Below are 10,771 nucleotides of genomic sequence, written 5' to 3'. Positions count from 1 at the left end.
TGTGATGGGGTGAGGTTTGTGACTGGGATGTGATGGGGCGGGGTTTGTGTATAGGGTGTGTGTGTGTGTGAGAGAGAGAGAGAGAGAGAGAGAGAGTGTTGGTGCAGTGCAAGGAGCCCTGTTCCTGGGTACAGGGGGCAGGCCCAGGTCACCAGCATCCCTGGAGTGGGTGAGGTAGATGGGGCAGAAACACAGTGCGTCTGGTCAGCTGCTCCAGCACCCCCGGTACGGCAGTGTGCACTCCCCTGGTGCCCTGGGCAGCTCCAGCAGGCACAGCCCCCACCTGAGGCCCCAGTGCCACCACGGCCTTCAAATCCGACCCCAAGCCTAAATCCGCCTGCTCCCCTCAGCAATCTCAGTGGGGAACAGAGGGGGATGAGCCTGATTCTCCGGACAGCCAGAGACAGACCGAGGTATGTTTACTTCTGTAGTCAAGCTAAATGCAGGCAGGGGCCATGCTCCTCCAGCTATCCCTCATACCTGACCCGATGCAGCCTTCTGCCATTCCCTCCACTCACCCATTTCTGGGGAGTTGTCTGTCTAGTGAGCCTGCCCGCTTAGTGCCCACTGTGATGCAGGCAGGAGGCTGCCAGCTCGGGCTGCCTTCTCCCTCTGCAGCATGAAGGGCAGTGGACATTCGCGGATCTGGCTCTCTCTGGCATTTGCTCAGGCTGTGTGGGTGATGGGAGACAGGGACAGAGCCCACAATGAGTTAGACCCTCCTCTCCTGCCTGCCCTCTGTCCTCACGAGAAAGGGAGAAACACTGACTTCTCCGCTGCCTGGCTAGGGTGTGAGCAAGGAGCAGAGCTGCCAAGACGGGAGCCCCAGAGTTGGCCTGGAGAACTGTGAATTCCCACTTCCCGAGGCAGCCTCACAGCCTTGGTACTCAGCCAGCACCCCCCAAATGTCCTTGGGCTGGCCAGCGTGCTCACTACTTGCCTAGCCAGACTGGCGTGCCACGGCAGTGAGTCCCAAGAACCTCTGCTAGCCTCAGCTCGGCCCAGGGAAACCTGACGGGGCAGCCCCCTCCCTCCACCTCCCCAAACACACCACTTCCCTTGGGCTGTGCTGAGCCAGTCACCTGCTCTCCTGCTTTTGCCCTGGGCCAAGCAGATCTTGAACAACCTGTTCCGTCTCCTCCTCCTTTATCCCCTAATGACTAAACACCTGGCAGTCACCTTGAAAGGTTACCATAGCAAAGTGAGCTCATCACAGCCGCAGGAGCAAAGGGACACAAGGTCAATGGGGAGCAGTGCTATGGAAAGAGGCTCTGTCTACGGCCATGCCCTCCATCGCTCCCTCTCCAGCCGTGTACCTTACACACCGCTCCTCTGTGCCTCAGTTTCCCCATCAACAAAACAGGGGTGATAGCTGCTTTGCTGGGTTGCAAGGCTTTCTCATCTAGGGCCAGACTGTGTTGCTATTTACACCCAGCCTGACTCTTCTGAAACCAATGGAATCAGGCCAAGTTTACCCAAGTGAAACTGGGAGCAAAAATTTGGCCCTAGTGTCTGTAAAGTGCCTGACACTTTCTGTGCCAGTCCTTGTCCCCCCTGAGCCTCCCCACTATGCCCATGCTCAGTCATTCGCCTTGAAACCTGGCCAGGTACTCTCGTACCCTCACTGCCCTATCACAGCGCCAGATGCTGCTGCTATCTGAGAGATCACAATCATAATATACCCACTTTGCTTGTATCTGCGTGTACCACAGAGGTCAGCTGGGAAGCGTATGGGAGGTGTTTGTATGCACAAATGAAAGAACAATCAATTCTGTTCTGTCTGGAGTCAAAAGTGCTTTATGAAACCTACTACCATGTAAGGTCTCTTTAATGTAAATAGAGGTTAGGGTCTATTAGAGGAGTGAGTGGGGGAGGTTCTGTGGCCTGTAGTGTGCAGGAGGTCAGACTAGATGATCATGATGGTCCCTTCTGGCTTTAAAGTCTAGAAGGTCTCAATGCATGCCTATCTATCTATCCCCATGCACCACAGCTATCTATCTATCTATCCTTCTGCATCTTAGTATACTGAGCTATCTGTCTACGGATCTATCTGAGAGAGCAGTTGGCTGAGGTAATATCTTTTATTGGCCCAACTGTTGGTGAGAGTCAAGCTTTGGAGCTGCACAGAGTTCTTCATCAGGTCTGGGAAAGGCACTCAGTGTCACAGCTAAATACAAGGTGGGACAGATTGTTTAGCATACATAGTTAACATATATTTCAAAGGACCATTCAGGGTGAAGTGACCTGTTAACACTTCTCCTGTCATGGGGGAGGGGGAGTGAAAAAAAAAAACAGACCCTCCTTTTCTGGCCATCAAACGACCCCCCCATTCTCTCCTAGCTCCTCATTAGAAGCAAGCTCCCCATAGGCCAGGACACACCATCTCTGAGGCCATGGCTACGCTGGCGCTTTACAGCGCTGCAACTTTCGCGCTCAGTTGCCAACTTTCATGCAGTAAATAAGCCCCCCCGACTTCCACAATAAGCCAAAAATCAAGCTAATCTCATTTCAAGACAAGGCCAAACCAGCCAGTCCCTAAGAACCCCAACACATGTGACTAGATCCCTCCAATGGGGAGTCTGGGACTGTGGTGGGCCCGCTGTGCACCCCTGACTTTCTCCCCTCTTTGCCCCTGCTTGCTCCTTCCGCTGCTTGCGCCCCCCCACCACCCCTGCTTGCCTGGAGCTGATAAAAAAAAGAAGTCACAAGCTACAACAAGCAACAAGCTGCAAGCCAAAAACTAGCCAACAAGCAACTCGCAAGCCAGTTAAGCCAAAAACAAGGCCAATTTCTGTGTTTTTTTCATGGATTTGGCATATCTGCTTTCAAGATCCATGAGTCCCACACGTGTTTGTCACAACATGTGGTGCACTTCAGCCAGTGCACTGAATGCCCCAATAAGGACTCTGTGGGTGAAACCGGACAACTCCCAGACTGGGTCTGAGGAAATCCAGGCTACTCTAGCAACAGTAGAATGGATCGTAGGCGCCAACTCCGTGGGTGCTGCGGGGCTGGAGCATCCACAGGGAAAAATTAGTGGATGCTCTGCACCCACTGGCAGCCAAGCTCCGCACCCCACCTCACCTCCTCCTCCTCCTCTGCCTCTGCCTCCACCACCTCCCCTGATCATGCCACGTCCCAGCTCCTCCCCCTACCTCCAGCGCTTGCCATTCTCAAACAGCTGTAGCAAGCTCCAGGAGGGAGGAGGGAGGAGTGGGAATGTGGCACACTTGGGAGGAGGCAGGGCCGGGGCAAAGATTTGGGGAAGGGGTTGGAATGGAGGCAGAGTTAGGGCGGGGACTTTGGGGAAGTGTGGGAAGGGTGGAGGCGCAGGGTGAGTCAGGCGCAGGCGGGGCAGAGGGAGGTCAAGCACCCACCATGCGCCAGTTAGGAGTCATGCCTACGGCAATTGATGCCCGAGGTAAGAGCACAAAGATTGTGGAGGTTCCCCAGAGGGAACCGAACAGCAGATGAGACCGGGAAAGGAAAAGACAGCCCAGTGCCTTGGGTGGGGCCACTGGCCTCTTGGGGATGAGCGCAGGGAAAAAGATAGTCAAAGGCACGAGCAGTAGAGGCGCCCGAACCAATGTTCCCTCTAATTTGTTATATCAGTGAGAATGAATTTTTGTTCTGTTGCAGCAATATGGAGATGATCAGTGTGGGGTGGACCGAGGTTTTTGGAGTGTGGGAAGGGGCCAGGCTAGGGCATGAGAGTTAGAGGTGTGTGGGGGGTGATGGCTCCAGCTGGGACATGAGGCTCTGTGGTTGGGGCCAGGGATGAGGAATTTGGGGTGTGGAAGGTCTCAAGGCTGGGCAAGAGGTGGGTGTGGTGAGGAGGTGAGGCTCCAGCCTGGGATGGGGGCTCGTAGGCCTGGGATGAGGGGTTTGAGGTGTGGGCGGGGCTCAGGGCTGGGGCACAGGGTGGGGTGTGGGGTGAGTGAGGGGTCTTGCTGGAGGTGCAGGCTCTGGGGTGGGGTTGGGGATGAGGAGTTTAGGGTGCAGGCTGCCCCGTAGCTGTGGCAGGGAGAGAGGACTCCACCCAGCCCTCTCTCGCCGCAGCAGCCCAGGGTCGGGGGAGAGGTGTCTCTTCCCACCGCAGCCCTCCACGCCCCAACTTGCTCCCTGCCCACCCTGTGCCTCTTTCCTCTCCAGGCCCCTGTGGCTGTGCGCGTGCATGGCCCTTGATAGCCTGCTACGCAGCCGTGCGGCTTAGAGGAAACTTAGAGCCCAACTCCCATTGACTGCCGTTGGGAACTGGGCACCCAAGTGCCATTGCCAATCGCCCCCTCAGATGCTCCAGTGGTGGATGGTTGCTCCAACCTGGGCCCAAGAGGTGAAATCTTCCTTGTCATGCATGCACTGCCTTTGACTAGCCCTGCGCTCGCTAGGCATTGATTAGCCCTGCCCTCCGGGAGCAGACAGAGGCTGGGCCAGTGCTGGTGATAGGGCGCTCCCTGTGTCAGTGACTGTCCTGCTCAGACAAGCCAGCTACTGCACTGCTGCTTCCTGCAGGACTTGGCCACTTGTTTGTGGCAGATCCAGCCCAGTGCCTCTACTGTCAGGTGTTCCTGGACAGCTGCCAGCGGGCCCTGTCTCCCCAGTCATTTATGGTAAGGGAGGATGTGAGCAGAGGAGAATGGGTTGGGTCACAATGGCCGCAAACAATGGCAGCAGGAATTCATGGTACAGGTTCACTGAGCTTTTTGGTCTCGCCGGGGCTTTAAAGAGAAACTCACAAGACCTTGAGTCAACTGTTTTGCTTCTGAGTCAGCAATGCCCAGAACAGCTGCAGATTAGGGTGTGTGCCACTGGCCCTCGGGTACATATGTGGGACAGGGGAGGGGGGGGTTGATGTCCACCTCCCATACAGCCCATGCCATGGGGCTCTGGCCATCAATCCCCATGTCACCCATGCAGGGCTGGCCCCTGGCTCCCACACAGCCTCTGAGGCCCTCAGCTGACACATAGCACATCTAGACTTCCCACAGCTCTGAGGCTGCCCCTAGCCCCACAGAGAAGCTGGGTGGAGCGCACAGGTTGTGTACTTGCAGTTTGGAGGGAAGTGGCAAATACCCAGGTCTCACTGCTCACCTGCAGGGCTGGGCTGCCAACAGCAAGGGCAATTAGGCTGTGTCTGTGCTCAGCCTGGCTTTTGAAAGCCCCCAAGAAAAGCTCCTTCCCACAGGGCCTTAGGCAGGTCATGCTCATTGTGGTGCTAGCCCCATCCCCTCCCAGGGGCTCATCCCTGCAGTGAGGAGTTGGAAGCTGGAGGCCACTTGGCAACACAGGAGAGATAGAATCATAGAATACCAGGGACCTCAGGAGGTCATCTAGTCCCACTCCCTGCTCAAAGCAGGGCCAATCCCCAGACAGATTTTTGCCCCAGATCCCTAAATGGCCCCCTCAAGGATTGAACTCCTAACCCTAGGTTTAGAGGCTAATGCTCAAACCACTGAGCTATCTCTCCTCCCCGAGAAAGTTTGGGACCCAAAACTCTCTTGCTGTGACACCTGCCCAGTGCATTGCAGACACCAGAGGCAGCTCCAGGCACAAGCACATCAAGCATGTGCCTGGGCCGGCAAGCCGCAGGGGGCAGCGTGCTGGTCACCATGAAAGTGGTAGTCAGGCTGCCTTCGGCGGCATGCTTGTGGGAGGTCCGCCGGTCCTGCGGTTTCAGCAGCAATTTGGTGGCGAGTACACTGAAGGCACGGGACCGTGGGATCTCCCGCAGGCATGCCGCCGAATCGGCTGTACCAGCGGGCATCCTGCAGGCGCACCGCCAAAACTCACCTGACTGCCATGCTTGGGGCAGCAAAATACATAGAGCCGTCCCAGCAGACACTAGCTCCCACCAAATGCCCAGGGCAATAGCTTCCCCTCGCCTTGGGCAGTTGCCCTGTGGCCTGGATGTGGCAGGGCCTGGGGGCTGAACAGCTCAGGGGATGGACAATATCTTTTATGTGATGTGCAATCATCAGGCAGCAGTGAGGAGCCTTCAGAGCCAGCAGCCGCCTCTGCTACCACTTGATGTGCAGCCTGCGGAATGAATGAGCTCCAGTGCACCAGACCAGCCTCCCCCTAAGGGCCCACACTCCAATGTCCTATAGACCCAGCCTCCCCACCCCTCAGGGGTCTACTTTCCAATGCCCCAGTCCCAGCCTCTCCTCCCCACAGGGACCCCCTGTTCTAATGTGCCACCATCCCAACCAATCAGCCCCCATCCATCTCCCCCACAGCCTATCCTGCACTACTGCCTTGGCGAGGTGTCTCTGGTACCAGGGGAAAGGCATTGCCAGGCACCGCTGAGCTGCTGGATTAAGCTGAGTTACTGTCAGCTACAAAAATGACACATGAACTCTCCACTAAGCCTTTGGCTGTGATTACAGCAAATAACTCTGTTCCTCACCCCGCACAGATCCCCCAGTGCACCTTGATCCTCACCGTCCAGCCCCGCTAGCATTGTCCCAAGGAGGAAGGGAGTGCTAGGAGAGGAGGCTGACTGCCTGGCCCTGCGCCCTTCGCCAAGGGCAGGTCATCCTCTGGGAAGGAAGAGAAGCAGAATTGGCCTCTCCCAATATGCTGCCCCTCCCCAAATCTATCCCTGTCCGCCAGTTACCTCCCAGCAGGAGCAGAGAGATCTCAGCCTGAGCAGCCACACCTGGTCTGTCAAAGGACCCTCCACCTATGGAGGTGGGGTCTCTTGGGAGCAGTTAATCACTGCACGGCTCTCCGGAGCCACCTGCCCCCAGCTGGCGGTAGGATTAGGCAGGAGGAATCACTGCTAAGCCCTAATAAGGGGTGTTCCACACAACCAGAAATCCTCAGCTAATATGTGCCCTGCTCCCCCTGGTAGGGCTGGCTGTCAGAGAGCTAAGGGAGAGGAAGACGAGGTGCTTCAGCCTTTGGGAAAAGTCCCTCATTCCCAGAAGCTGGAGTCTGAAAGCAGCAAGCAGCAGGGGGTTGATGTAGGCCTCTGCCTCTTCCAGTCTCTTCTGTGTAACATGCCCCTTACCTCCAACCTGCAGTGACCGCCATCATCGCTGTTCCATTTCTTCACCCCTCACAGAGCCCCCAGTGCACCTCAGTCCTCACCTGTCCTGGTCCCATAGACCCCCTGCTATCCCAGTCCTCCCCTTTCCACCTAGCATGCTTCAAACTGAACCTGGAGCACCCTCACCTAGTCCCGTCCCACTGTTCTCCCACAGATCTGCTAAAGCCCTGCACTCCCCTGAGCAAGAAACTCTTTCCGGCCTGCCTCCAGTGGCAGGGCATGACGCAGTAAGTGTGGGATGCTGGGAAATGGCACGCCAGAGCCTCATCTGGGGGAGGTGACGAGAGCAGTGCCACAGATGCCAGCTCCACTGATATTCTGAGTGGTACCTGGCACCTTCAAAATGCCATAGCTTGAGCATGGCCTGGCACGTTCTGCTGCCGGAATGATGCGAGGGAGGCCAGGATGCCTGGGAGCTCTGCTGTGGCATCTGTTTCAGTTTGAGTACCGGTGACCCCCACTCCAGCAGGAACTGACTGAACCAGATAAGAGAGATGGGAAAAGGGAGTGCTGCAAAGAGGCCACATCTGCTGCAGTGCTTAGGGCATTAGCACAGGACAGAGGAGATCCACGTTCAGTCCTGGCTCTACCGTGGATGCCCTGGATAAGTCACTTACTCTCGCTCTGTGCCTCAGTTTCCCCTCTACACAGTGGGGATCCTAGCACTGCCCTGCCTCCCAGAATGTGTGAGGGTAAACGTGCTAGTTGCGAGATGCTCAGACACTATGGAAATGGGGGCCGATGAGCTAAGATTCTGCACCCCGATGGGTCTGATTAAGTGGCGGATGCAGAGCCCAGAGCCTGTGAGAACCAGCTCTCCCCTCTAATCCTGCCGGCGCTCAGACCCACACTTCGAGCAGTAGCATAACACTGTGTAACTGTTTTGCAACCCCAGAGGCACCTGATAGTGATTCAGGGCTAGGGTGATATTTACATTTTGAATGTGGGGTTACTGGGCAACGCCGATACAACTTGTTTTCCCCTTTAGAAGCGAGATGTTTATTATGTAACTGCAGCAGTTCTGGTGGTTCCTGCTATGTGAGTGATACACCTGATTCATCCACTTTAGAAAGGCCTGGAGCGGTGAGAGCCTTCTCTGGGACACACCCCTCTCCCTTCTGCAGGGTCAGGACAGGGCAAGCCAGAGCTCAGAGGTGTCTGCCTGCAGGCCCTACAGTAAAAACTAGATAGAGGCCTTGGGCACCAGAGCAAGCTCTGGACATTCCCATAAAGCAGCAAACAGGAGGAATGTCATGAGTAATGATGTGGAAGGGTTACAACAAGGTGTAGCATAACCCTAACCTGAAAGGAACTTTTACTGATCTTTGAGAAAACTACTTCCACGGCTCTGAGCTCCCTGATTTGGCAAAACAAACCTCCTGAATCCCAGCTGCACTATTCCAGCCTTATGGCAGTGGAGCAGCACTGAAACTGGGGACCAGGACCTCAATCGGAGTCACAGAATCATAAAATCTTAGGGTTGGAAGGGATCTCAGGAGGTCATCTAGTCCCACCCCCTGCTCAAAGCAGGATCAACACCAACTAAATCATCACAGCCAGGGCTTTCTCAAGCCTGACCTTAAAAACCTCTAAGGAAGGAGATTCCATCATCTCCCCAGGTAACCCATTCCCATGCTTCACCACCCTCCTAGTGAAATAGTGTTTCCTAATATCCAACCTAGACCTCCCCCACTGCATCTTGAGACCCTTGTTCCGTCATCTACCACCACTGAGGACAGCCCAGCTCTATACTCTTTGGAACCCCCCTTCAGGAGTTGAAGGCTGCTATCAAATCCCCCCTCACTCTTCTCTTCTGCAGACTAAATAACCCCAGTTCCCTCAGCATCTCCTCGTAAGTCATGTGCCCCAGCCCCCAAATCATGTTTGTTGCCCTGCGCTGGACTCTCTCCAATTTGTCCACATCCCTTCTGTAGTGGGGGGACCAAAACTGGACGCAATACTCCAGGTGTGGCCTCACCACTGCTGAATAGAGGGGAATAATCACTTCCCTCGATCTGCTGGCAATGCTCCTACTAATACAACCCAATATGCCATTGGCCTTCTTAGCAACGAGGGCACACTGCTGACTCATATCTAGCTTCTTGTCCACTGTAATCCCCAGGTCTTTTTCTGCAGAACTGCTGCTTAACCATTCGGTCCCTGGTCTGTACTAGTGCATGGGATTCTTCCTTCCTAAGTGCAGGATTCTGCACTTGTCCTTGTTGAACCACATCAGGTTTCTTTTGGCTCAACCCTCTAATTTGTCTAGGTCCCTCTGTATCCTATCTTTACCCTCCAGCATATCTACCACTCCTCCCAGTTTAGCGTCATCTGCAAAGTTGCTGAGGGTGCAGTCCACGCCTTCCTCCAGATCCAGGTCAGTCATCCAACCACTGATTCTGCCTCCAGCTTTCATGATTTTGCCAGTGAGGTCAGCCGTAATCTTTACAAACTCCAAATGCTTGGTTCACCCACGTCTGGATTTCCCAGAACACCTGTCCTACCCGCCCTGTCTCCCACACACTAGGCTCATAGCAGTGCTTAAAAGTGATAAAGAGTCACCAGCTGTGAGCCATCTGATTGGGGAGCTCTGCATTGCCCATCTATCTGCCGGAGAACCTCCGTAGCTAGGCATACAACCCCAGGAACTGCAGTGTTAGTCTCACCTGCTGCCACAGACAGAGGAAGGCGGCACTGGATCAAAAGGTGAAATCCCCCCACCTCCCCTTGGTACAACTCAATGCCCCTGAAAGCCTTTAAAATAGGGCACAAGTTGTTTATGAGCTCCACTGGGCAAAGGGGCTTTGGGTTTGCACCCTGCTTACTTATGGAAGGAACTCTTCAGTGCAGTTAAAAGATGACAAGATGAAAACTCTACCTTAGGTTTAAATACAGTACAGAGTTTCCCAAGAAGTCAACCTGTGAACGAGTATGTCTCTGCTGGAGAATACAGCTAGGAGAGCACATGGTGCATCTGCATTGGCCCCCCCTTGGCAGGGGGAAGCTTAAAGCACTAGGCCCCTAGTACAGGAAAACACTAAATGCTTAACTTTGAGCATATGCTTAAAGCCCCCTGATTTCATTGGGACTTCTAAAAACAAAGCAGGAGTTTAAGTGCTTTGGTGCATAGGAAAGCTTCCTGGATTCAGCACCTTGCAAACCACGAGAAGAATGGTCCTGGGACCAACATGCCAGAGCTGAGTGAGGGTCCATCTACACTGGAGCTGGAGGTACCACACATGCCAGCTCTGATCAAACTGGTGCACTAAAACCAGGCGTGGAGCTGCAGGGGCAGGGTGGCAGGATGGCCTCGCTGCCCGGAGTACAATCCCATTCAAGTCGCTAGGCACAGGCACCAACTTTTTCCTTTCCTGAGGGGTGCTTGGCTTCTGCTTTATCCCAGGACCTACCCTTACTCCACCCATTACCCCAAGCCCCCACCCCATCCTGCCTCTACCGACCCCTACTCCACCTCTTCCCACCCTGTTTCGTCCCCTTCCCAGGGCACACCCTGGCTCTGCTCCTCCCCCACAGCACCTCCTGCATGCTACTAAGCAGCTGATTCATGGTGGGCAGAAAACACGGGGAAGGAGGGAGAGGTGCTGATTGGCGGGGGCCACCGACGGGTGGGAGGCACTGGGTGGGTGGGGGAGGAGCTGATCCATGGGGGCTGCCAGTGGGTGCTGAGCACCCACCATTTTTTCCCCTGTGGGTGCTCCA

This window comes from Chelonoidis abingdonii, chromosome 4, assembly GCF_003597395.2.
Source record: "Chelonoidis abingdonii isolate Lonesome George chromosome 4, CheloAbing_2.0, whole genome shotgun sequence".
NCBI lineage: Eukaryota > Metazoa > Chordata > Testudines > Testudinidae > Chelonoidis > Chelonoidis abingdonii.
The sequence above is the reverse complement of the archived record's forward strand: the minus strand, read 5'-3'. Positions refer to the sequence as shown.